We start from the raw sequence: 12,668 nt of genomic DNA on the forward strand, positions 1-12,668 counted from the left end.
AAGAAACAAAAAATTATATTTTTCTTTCTTTTCTTAACTGATTTAAAAAAGAAATTGCATAGGGACTTTTAGAGAAGATGTTGGAGTAGGAGGACCCTAAGTTCACCTCTCTGCATGGATACAACCAGATAACATCCACATTAGTATAAATAACTCAGAAAATGATTCAAAGTTTGGCAGAGCAGACTCTCCACAGAGAAATTTAGAGAAGAGGACACATTGAAGAGGATAGGAATGGTGGAGATGTGGATGGGAGCGAAACAGACTTACAGAACTGTCTGTGGGAAAGAAAGACACTATGGGCATGGAAAGGGGAGAGGACCAGACCCTCACACCAAGCACCCCAGGCACAGGGAACTCACATGAAAACCAGAAGGGCATAATTTCAAGAGTTCTTACAATCTATGGGGCTTAACACCTGGAATTTTAAAAATCAGTGGGCTCAAATCTGGGAAAGCCAGGAGAGTGAGAGGAAACTGAGTCCTCAACCTTAAAGAGATGCACACACACACACACACACACACACAAACCCCACATAGGTACAGCATAGAAGCAGCAGTGTGAAAAACACCTGGGGCTTACAGGAGGTGTCTACTAATCTCGATGCATGTGCTGGATGGGCAGGGTTCATTGGGAGACATCTCCAGGAACAAAGGAGCTGGTGGGGACCACTTCCCTTCCCTAGCCCCTAGCCCAGACACACAGATACCCACAGGAACCAGTGCAGTACTAACATTGGCTATAAAACTCGTTAACTGTGCACTCCACCTCCACACACTTTGGCAGATAAAACCCCTCCAACCCAGATGGCCTCAGCAGGAGTTTTGTGTGACAGCAAGTCCCTCAAGCAGCTGACTAGTGTGGACCTTGCTGGCACTGAGCACCCCACTCCTGCATTCTCTTGTGGCCCTATGTCCACATGCTCCAGTGGACCCACCCCTTCCAACCCTGAAGCAAGAGTTTTCAAAAATGGGTCCAGGTCCCCTCCTACAGCTGACCTGAACAAACCTTGCTAACACCACATGCCTCGCCCCCATGGTTTCCAGCAGACTTGTCCCCTCCAATATGACCTTGGCCAGAGCCATCCAAAATGGTGTCACAAGCTTGGCACTGTGAAAACATCCCCAACAGGGGCCAGCACCACTCCAAAGTGACTCCTATCCCAGGGAGAGAGGAAGATAACTACATACACCAGTCCAATTGCAGTCCCAGCAAAAGGCTGAAGGCAGACATCTGGTCTGACTGCAGGCCCCACCCACCAGAGAAAGCTTCTCAAGACACAACACAGAGAAAGTGCCCTGCAGTTCAGTGCTACTGTATCTCTGGCAAATGCCTGGTCTGACTCAACTCAAGCTGGCCCCAGAGTAGCTAACTAACAACACAGGGACCAAATCCTGTCCATATCAGGCAAAGTGAAACACTGCAGATGACTGGACTAAAAGCAAAAGCAACTCAGTCACAACAGTAGGGAGCATGCAACACACATAGGAGGTACCCCTGAAACACCAGGTTCTGGTGAACAGGGGCCACTGCACTCCAGGTACCACAGGACCTCTTCTTCATAAAGCCACTACTTTCAAGAACAGGAAACATGGCTGAGTTTCCTATCACATAAAAATAGAAAAAGGGAGTTCGACAAAATGAGAGGACAGAGAAATATGTCCCAAATGAAAGAATGGGACAAAATCAGCAAGAGACCTAAATGAAACAGAGGTAGATAATATATCTGATAGAAAATTTACAGTAAGATAATAAAGATACTCACAGAAGATGAGAAAAGAATGGAGGACCTCAGCAAGACCCTCAACAAAGTGATAGAAAACACAAAAAAGAAGCTATCAGAGATGAAAAACCCAATAACTGAAATTCAAAGTACATGAAAGAGAATAAATAGTAGACTAGAAGAAGCAGAAAAACATCAGTGACATTGAGGATGGAATAATGGAAAGTAATCAAGCTGAACAGGAGAGAGAAAAATAAAAAAATGAGAATAGGTTAAGGGAACTCAGTGACTCCATCACCTGTGATAACATTTGCATTATAGGGATCCTAAAAGGAGAAAAAAGAGAAAAAGGAGCAGAAAATTTATTTGAAGAAATAATAGCTGAAAACTTTTTGAATCTGGGGAAAGAAACAAAAATCTAGATCCAGGAGGCACATAGAGCCCCCAACATAATCAACCCAAGAAGGTCCACACTAAGACACATAGTAATTACAAAGGCAAAAAATAGTAATAAAGAGTGAATTTTAAATGTTGCAAGAGAAAAGAAAATGGTTACATACAAAGGAATCCCCATAAGGCTATTAGAGGATTTTCCAGCAGAACTTTTGCAGGCCAGAGAGGGTAGCATGATATATTAAAAGTGCTGAAAGAGAGAAAGACCCACAGTCAAGAATACTCTATCCAGCAAAACTATCATTCAGAATAGAAGGAAAGAGAAGTTTTCTCAGGCAAACAAAAGTTAAAGAAATTCATGACCACTAAACTAGTCCTACAAGAAATGTTAAACTGGACTCTCTGGGTGGAAAGGAATAACCATAAGTAAAAGTAAAAGTAAAAAAAAAAAAAAAAAAAATTAAAAAAAATAAGATGCACAAAAGCAGTAAAAAATAACTATATCTATAAAAATTGGTCAAGGGATTCACAAAATAAAAGAATGTAAAATATGACACCATATACCTAAAATGTAGAGGTGGAGTTGGAGGAGGAGTAAAGAATAGGTTCAAACTAAGTGACCATCAAATTAATATAGACTGCTGTATGTATAAGATGTTATATACAAACCTAATGGTAACTACAAATCAAAACCTTAGTAATAGATATGCAAAAAATAAAGAGAAAGAAATTCAAGTATATCACTAAAGAAAGCAAGAAAACTGTGAGAGTAGAGAGCAAGAAAAGAAAGGAACAGAGAAGAACTACAAAAACAACCATAAAGCAAGTAACAAAATAGCAATAAGTACATACATATCTATCAATAATTACTTTGAATGTAAATGGACTAAATGCTCCAATCAAAAGACATATAGTAATGTAATGGATAAAAAAGCAAGAGCCATCTCTAATGCAGCCTACAAGAGACTCATTTCAGACCTAAAGGCACATGCAGATTGAAAATGAAGGATGGAGAAGCATCTGTTACACAAATGGAAGTGAAAAGAAAGCTGGGGTAAAAAATACTTATATCAGATAAAATAGACTTTAAAACAAAGATTACAATAAGAGACAAAGAAGGACCCTATATAATAATAAAGATTATTATATGTTCTTGTAGGAACATATAATAATTGTAAATATGTATGTATCCAACATTGGAGCACCCAAATATATAAAGCAACTAGTAACAAACATAAAAGAACTAATCGATAGTAATACAATAATAGGGAATTTTACACCCCTAACAGCCTAAAACAACAGAATACACATTCTTTTCAAGTGCACTTGGAACATTCTCCAGAATAGATCACATATTAGGCCACAAGACTCGTCTCAACAAATTCAAAAAGACTGAAGTCATGCCATGCATCTCTTTCAATCACAATGCTATGAAACTAGAAATGAACCACAAGAAAAAAATCTGAAAAGAACACAAATACATGGAGGTTAAATAATATTCTATTCAACAATGAATGGGTCAATCAAGAAATCAAAGAAAAAACAAACAAAATACATGGAGACAAATGAAAATGAAAACACAACAGTCCATCTTTGAAACACCACAAAAGCTGTTCTAAAAGGGAAGTTTAAAGCAGTACAAGTCTACCTCAAGAAGCAATAAAAATCTCAAATAAACAACCTAACCTTACACTTACAGGAGCTAGAAAAAGAAGAATGCACATAATCCAAAATGTAGAAGAAAGGAAATAAAGATTGGAGAAAAATAATCAAATTGAAACTAAAAAGAGCAATAGAACAGATTAAATGAAACCAGGAGCTGGTTCTTTGAAAAGATCAATACAATTGATAAATCGTTAGTTAGACTCATACCAAAAAAAACAAACAAAAAATAAAAAACAAAGGAGAGAGAAAGTGAGATGATGCAAATCAAATAAAATGAAGAGAAATAACAACGGGCACCATAAAAATGCAAAGGATTATAAGAAAATATTGTGGGGGTTGCCTGGGTGGCTCAGTCGTTAAATGTCTGCCTTCGGCTCAAGTCAGATCCCAGGGTCCTGGGATTGATCCACACATCAGGCTCTCTGCTTAGAGTGAAGAGTCTGCCTCTTCCTCTCCCTCTGCTGCTCTCCCTGCTTGGGTGCATGCTCTTTCTCTCTGTCAAATAAATAAAATCTTTAAAAAAAATTAAATATTATGAAAAATTATATGGCAACAAATTAGACAATCTAGAAGAAATAGATAAATTCCCAGAAACACATAACCTCCCAAAACTGAACCATGAAGAGAGAAAATTTGAACACACTGATTGCTAGCAGAGAAGTTGAGTCAGTAATCAAAAAACTCCCAACAAACAAAAGTTTAAGATCAGACAGCTTGACAGGTGAATTCTATCAACCATTTACAGGAGAGCTAATATGTATTCTTTTCTAACTATTCCAAAAAAAAAAAAAAAAAAATAGAAGAGGAAGTAAATCTTCCAAATTCATTACCTAATCACCCTCATGCCAAAACCAGATCAAGACTACAAAAAAGAGAACTATAAGCCAATACCTCTGATAAACATGGATGCAAAAATCCTCAGCAAAATATTAGGAAACCAAATCCAAAAATACATTGAAAAAATCATTCACCATGATTAAGTGGGATTTATTCAGGGGATGCAAGGTGGTTCAATTTTCACAAATCAATCAACAATATATTACATCAACAAGAGAAAGGACAAAAACCATATGATCGTTTCAATAGATGAAGAAAAATCATTTGTTATGATAAGTAAAAAAGGCCACTCACAATATACCACATGTTATATAATTTCATTTATATGAACCTTCTAGAATATATACTACTCCACCTATATGAAATGTCTAGATTCCAAAGAAATAGTAGGTAGGGGGTAGGAAGTGAGGAATAACTACTAACAGGTATGGAGTTTCTTTTGGAGGGTATCAAAAATATTATAAAATTGTAGCTATAGTTGTACAAACTTGTGGTTACCCCAAAAATACTGAATTGAATGTTTTGGATAGATTATATTTTATGGGATTTTTATCTCAAAAAAATCTTATGAAAAAGGTAATTTATGGTTTAAGCAATAATAAACTATTAAACAACGCACTGTGGGTTTATAACATGTAAAAGTAAAAGGTATGAAACCATAAAGTCTAGGAAACAAGAAATGGAGGTCCATTGGAAGAGTCTTATTCTATATCTGAAGTGGTATAAAATTGCTTGAGGCAGATTTTTAAATAAATAAGTCAAAACTTTATACTATAAAATCTAACACAACTACTGAAGTAGTAAAACAGTGTTATAACCAAAAAGCTGATAGACAATATGGAACCATTAAAAAATTACTCAATAGGGCTCCTGGGTGGCTCAGTTGGTTAAGCGACTGTCTTCGGCTCAGGTCATGATCCTGGAGTCCTGGATCGAGTCCCACATCGAGCTCCCTGCTTGGCAGGGAGTCTGCTCTCCCTCTGACCCTCCCCCTCTCATGTGCCCTCTCTCTCATTCTCTCTCTCTCAAATAAATAAAAAATCTTAAAATATATATTTTTTTAAATTACTCAATAAATCTAAAAGAAGTTAGAAAAAAAGAAAAGGAAATAAAAAAAACAGATGGGACAAAAAGAAAACAAACACCAAATGATAGATTTAAAGGTAACGTTAATTATCAATTTAAATGCATATTGTTTAAGCACTGCAATTAAAAGACAGGTTTTAACTTGATCAAAGAGCAAAACCCAACACTGTGCTGCCACAAGATATATATGTTAAGTATAATGGCACAAATAAGTTAAAATGATAGGATGAGGAAAGAAACACCATGTTAACACTAGTAAAAAAAAAAAGTCAATAACTGTATTAGTATTAATGCACCTACTAATAAAGCTACAAAATACATGAAGCAAAAACTGGCAAGAATGCAAGGAGAAATAGACTTTTCAACAATTATATTTGGAGATTTTAATCTCTGTCTCAGGAATTTATGTAACAGGTAGACAAATTCAGCAAGTTATAGATATCTTGAAGAACACTATCAAACAACTTGACCTGATTGACATTTATAGACCACTGCACCTATTGATAGCAAAATATACCTTCTTGGGTGCATACAGAACATTTATGGGTCATAAAATATAATTCAATAAATCTAAGCAGTTAAAAGTCATACAAAATATATTCTTAGCACTAATAAAATTAAATTAGAAACAAGAACAAGCTCTCTAGAAAATCCCCCAATGTTTGGAAACTAAATAACACACTTCAAAATAGCCCATAGATCAAAGAAGAAATAAAAAATAAAAATAGAAAGGTTGTTTTTTGTTGTTTTTTTTCTTAACTGAATGAAGTTTAAAACACAAATACAAGAATCTCAAAGTGTATTAAGCCAGATAGGGAAATAAATTCAAGAAAGAGCAGAAAAAATTGGGATGCACAACAATTGAGTAAAGTAAGCTCCTACCACATGAATGTACATCTATATACACATGAGGTATTGCTGGAAGAATATGTAGGAAATAGATAGTTTTTTTTTTTTAAGTTTTATTTATTTACTTGACAGAGAGTGACACACAGGGAGTGGGAGAGGGAGAAGTAGGCTTCCCGCTGAGCAGGGAGCCTGATGCAGGGCTCTATCCCAGGACCTTGGGATCATGACCTGAGCCGAAGGCAGATGCTTAACGACTGAGCCACCCAGGTGCCCCAATAGATAGGTATTTTCATTTGAAAAGTGGAAACACAGGTCCTTAGAAGCAAAACTAACTTCTCATTATTCACATTTCACATTGCACAGAAGTACATCTGTTACTGTAGTGTTTCTAGTGACTGGAAGTTTACTACTTCAGTACTCAACAACTAACATGTAATTGGGTACCCTATCTAACACTCACTTGATTTCTTGATTTCCAATGTATTCATCTTTGCATGTATTTTTGTTTTAGGGAGAAAGGCAAAATATAAATTATTTATTTTAAAATTGTAAGGATTAAAAACGACATATCGTTTGGAATTCTAAATCAATATAAACATCAATGTAAAACTTTCTTTTCAAAAGGAAGACATGGCCAAACAATTTTAGGTACGTACTTTGTCCAAATTTGTTTTTTTTTAAATGTATTTCTCAATAAGTGTGAACATAAAATTTACGGACTATAAATCAAAATTTTATTGTCCAATAAGTGTTATTTCTAACATATAATTGATAGTGCCTATGAATAAGAATTGTTTAAGAATTGAGGTGCCTGGATGGCTCAGTCTGTTGAGTGTCTGACTCTTGGTTTCGGCTCAGGTCATGATCTGCTATCGTGAGATGGAGCCCTGTGTTGGGCTACATGCTCAGCGTGACATCTGCTTTGGATTCTTTCTCCCTCTGCTTCTCCCCACTCATACTCTCTCTCTCTCTCAAATGAGTAAATAAAGTAAAAAAAAAAAAAGTTTAAGAATTTACAAAAGATATAATAAAAATTGAAATTCTTCTATTCAAATACATGAGATAGGCGACATAGTGTTGTGACATCTGACATGCACATCATCTCACTAAATTATAGGTTTTAACTTTATAGCATATATTAAATATAGTAAAAAAAATGAGGCTAAAGACAGAGGTCACGCTGAAAATATTTTCTACTAATCAACCCCTCTCATTTTACCAGCTTTCAACGTTCTTTCAAAATTTATTGTTTCCCAGGACTAATTAATGACCCTCTTAACAATGCTCCAGATTAGAATGTTCTTTTCCATGCTACTTGACTTCTTTTCCCACTCAACTGAAAATGCTATTGCAAATGCCTTTGAGTGAGTAGCTTGGACCTACCAAGCCTTGGCCCAGTATGTGTTAACACTGTATGTATTTTGGTTCTGTAATCAGGATTGGAATGCTTACAGCATTTTTTTCATTTATAAAAAAAAGTGTCGGGGTGCCTGGGTGGCTCAGTTGGTTGGGCGGCTGCCTTTGGCTCAGGTCATGATCCTGGAGTCCCGGGATTGAGTCCCGCGTCGGGCTCCCTGCTCGGCGGGGAGTCTGCTTCTCCCTCTGACCCTCTTCCCTCTCATGCTCTCTCTCTTTCTCTCTCTCAAATAAATAAATAAAATCTTTGAAAAAAAAAAGTGTCTAATCTTAAAACAAAATATGTTGATGTCTTATACATTAAACACGCAATCTGAAATATATAGCTAGATGAATTTTATAGAGATCACAGACATTTAAACAATGTCATGATTGAAAAAAAAAGAATAATAAGAATATTGCCGAGACCCTAAAAGTTTCCTTTCATGCTCAGATATTACTGCCCCCAAAGCAACCATTACACTAACATCTATAATGAGAAATTAATTTGCCTGTGTATAAATTTTATATAAATTGAATTATGTAGAATATATTATTTACTAGTTAAGATGTTTCCCATCCATAAGTACTGATGTAAAGCAGCAGACATCATTGTTTGAGTTTTCTTGTGTCAGAGACGCGTGGCTGGCCATCAAATACTGGCGATAGCTTTTTATGTTGTAGGGTTGTTGCTGTCTAGCTAAGGACTATATTACCCAATCCCAGTTGCTTTTTTTTAAGATTTTATTTATTTATTTGAGAGACAGAGAGCGAGCACACAAGCATGGGTGAGGGGAAGAAGCAGAGGGAGAAGCAGACTCCCCGATACGCAGGGAGCCCCATGCAGGACTCAATCCCCGGGCTCCGGGATCATGAGCTGAGCTGAAGGCGGCCACTTAACCGACTGAGCCACCCAGGTGCCCCCCCCCAGTTGCTTTTAAGTGAGCCTATAGAAGTTTTCACAAATAGTATGTGAACAAAAGTGTTGCTCATCACCTTTATGTTGAAGCAGTTGAAACAAAGCTAAGCCTTTGCAGATTTTTTCTCTCATCTTCCAGTCAGACACGAGCACCTTAGGCAACCGTGAGAACCACTACTTGGTACAACCAAAGGACGGAATCAGGCGGGATCCTTGAATTATCTCAAGAAGATGAGAGGTGCTTCCTTTGATGTGAAACACCCATTTGGACTTCAACAGAGTGAAGAATAAAATCTGTATGTTTTAATCATTGCATACTTCTGGATTTTTTTTTTTTTTTTTTTTTTTTTTTTTTGGTAAAGCAGCTAGTCTCTCTCCCCTCCAATCAAAAACATGTTCTAACTATTCTTTTAGGAAAGGAAGAAAAAAAAAAAAAAGCCCCAACCATTAGTAAATGCAAATAGTTTCGTAGAGAAAGTTAGAGAGGGATTTTATTTAAAAACCTATGATTAGAAGTATCAGTAAGGCCTGTTCTTAACAGCAAGACTTAAACAGTTAAATAATTTTGCAAGATCATTTGACTGGTAAAGTGGAAAGTAAGGGTTCAATCAGTTTAAATGCACATGCTCTTAACTACCACAAGGTATTGCCTAATTTACTACAATTCTTTGCAACTCCTGGGGAAGAACTTTTTCATAAAGAGACATAGAAAAAAAAAAAAAAACAATCTATTGATCTATTGATTTAAATTAAGCAGTTTAGGTGATAGCACTTTATTTCACTTTTAACTTAACCACAGACATAAAATGTCTGGATTATCTTTATCAGCATTCTTTGCTTCCAGGGCACAGCTTTGTTTTATCGTTTGAAAGCTGTACTGGGCAATGGGTAATGAAGTATAATACATTTCAAATCATTATAATTGTTATTCAGGTTGGCAGTGCAGGACATGAACACTCACAGATTTCCTATGGTATTTTACCACTTGGATAGTTTTGACTACCACTCACACCAGGGATGGAAAAGTGAATTTCAGCCCTCTGACTGGGAAATAAGGCAGTATGGATTATCTGAATTTAATTTTATCCATGGTTCATACACAAGGAGTAGTGGGCAGAAGTAGAGGTAATTGGGATAGGAGTAAGTGGAGTCATAATTGTGTGTTGAACAGTGTTATGTTCTTGACATTTCAGAGGTTGTTAGAAAACTGCAAGTACAAAAAAGCACATATTACAAATATGCAAGATGGGTGCAAAACACCTTCACCTTTTACTCAGAGCTGACCAAATTTTATTTCTCTTTCACATTAACATATGAAAGATTACTACAAATTTTAAGGTAGCTACTGTTTTATGTAAAAATTGGAAAAAAAGTGTTAAAAGTGTTTTTTTTGTACTCTCCAAAATAGTTACAGAGAAACATAAATAATATGATGAGATTTATGAGGACCATTCCCTACTCCTGACCCATAATTTCACAACAGAATTTGTCTGAGGCTATTTAACATACAAAAGTTTTACAAAGACTTTGAAATCAACATTAGAACTAATAACACACTTGTTTAAATTTTTTTATTATGGAAAATTTTAAACATAGCCAAAAGCAGAGAGATATTTTAATGAACTTGTCCAACTCATTGCCCAGCATCAAATATTATTAATACTTACCAGTCATGTTTTATTTATTCTCTACCCAAACAGGTGTGTACACAATTGCATGTATATGCACACATACATATTATATGCCGATAGGTACATGTTTTATATGACATTTATATTTATACTTATACAATATTTATTTATATTTTTATTATTTGTATTTTATTTATTTGTATTTATATATTATATATAGTTATTATTAACATTTTATTTATTTATAATTATTTAAATATTTTAAACTATTTTAGATATAATATTTATATTTATATTTCTGAAACAAAAGTAATAAATATTTCTGAATACCACTTAATTTATATTCAAATTTCCCTGTTGCCTTGAAACTGTCTTTTTTCTCTTACTCTACTGCTGTTTGTATCAGGATGCAAGAACTCTATAGGTTGTATTTACTAATAATGTCCCTTTTATCCTCTAACACTTCCACTTGACTTTTTCATTTTAGACCTTTGCAGTGAGCAGAAGTAAAAAAATACATAGTATTAAGAGAAAACAGAAAAAGTTCATACCAATAGTTCTAATTGAAATACAAAATTGAAGATTGTAGGTTCTTTCCGAACATTGAATTTCATTCTCCCATATCTTATTTTATTCTGAAACTATTGGTTACTATCTATATGTGTTTGGCAAAGACACCTTTACCTATTGTTAGGCAAGCCATCTTATAACCATAGGGCTTCCTTTCTTTTCCTGTGTAATATATATTAAAAGGGAAGCTTGGCATTAGAAATGGAGTAAATGGTCTTTGTGGGGAAGCTCTGGATTCAGAGCAACTATACAGTATAAGTTAAGGATAACGATTCCTTTATTTTTAACAGCTTTATTGAGATATTCACATAGTAGACTCTTCACACATTTAAAGTCTGTAATTCAATGTTTTTTAGTAAATTTATAGATATGTGCAACTATCATCTCGATTTTAGAACATTTCATTACCTCAAAAAGAAACATTGTACCTTTTAGTTCTCACCACTCATCCCCTCATTCCACTCCCCCACCCTAAACAAGTACAAATCTACTTTCTGCTAGAATAGATTTCCCTAGTCTGGACTTTTATGAGTGAAATCATACCAAATGAAGTCTTTTATGTCTAGTTTCTTTCAGTTAGCATGTTTCAAAGTTTATCCATGTTGTAGCCAATATCATTACTTCATTCTGTTTTATGGCCAAATAATTTCCATTGTATGGATATACCAGATTTTATTTATCCATTCATCTGTTAAGGGACATTTGGGTTTATTCTACCTTTGCCTATTATGAATCATGATGTTATAAAAATTAGTGTAGAAGTTTTTGCATATATATTTCTTTTTACTGTTGGATATACACCTAGGAGTAGAATTGTTATGTCATATGATAACTCTATGTTTCATAGCTGAGAAACTGCCACACTATTTTCCAAAGCAGCTGCACTATTTACATTCACACTACAGTGTATGCATGTTTCAATATCTCTACATTCTCAACATTTATTTGACATTTTGAGTCTTCAGATCCTAGTGGTTGTGAAGTGGTATTACACTGCGGTTTACATTTCCTTCATGACTAATGATGTCAAACATCTTTTCATGTGCTTATTGCCCTTTTGTATATCATCCTTGGAGAAATGTGTACTAGATTATTCCTCATATTTTAATGGTGTCATTTATCTTTTAGTATTGAGTTGAAAGATTATTTCTTTCTTTATTATTTATATATTCTAGGTACAAGTTTTGTATCAGACATATGATTTAAAAATAGCTTCTCCTATTCCATGGATTGTCTTGCACTTTATTGATGGTATATGTTTTAAATTTTTATGCTTTTAAATTTTCCAATTTCTTTCAGTTATTGGTGTAAAATTTCATTTCATTGTGGTTAAAGGAGATATTTTGTATGGTTTAAATCCCTAAATTTTCTGAGGCTTGTTTTATGATCTAGTATATAGTATATCTTCAAGAATGTTTCCTGTGCACTTGAGAAGAGTGTATACTATTCTGTTGTTAGGTATTCTGTAGATGTTCATTAGGTCTAGCTGATTTGCAATGTTGTGCAAGTGTTTTATTTCTTTGTTGATCTTCTGCCTAGTTATTCTATTCAGTATTAACAGTAGGATACTGAAGTTTCCAACTACTAATTCTAAAGTGTC

Source organism: Mirounga leonina, unplaced genomic scaffold (genome assembly GCF_011800145.1).
Source record: "Mirounga leonina isolate KUSES-001 unplaced genomic scaffold, KU_Mleo_1.0 Mir_153, whole genome shotgun sequence".
NCBI lineage: Eukaryota > Metazoa > Chordata > Mammalia > Carnivora > Phocidae > Mirounga > Mirounga leonina.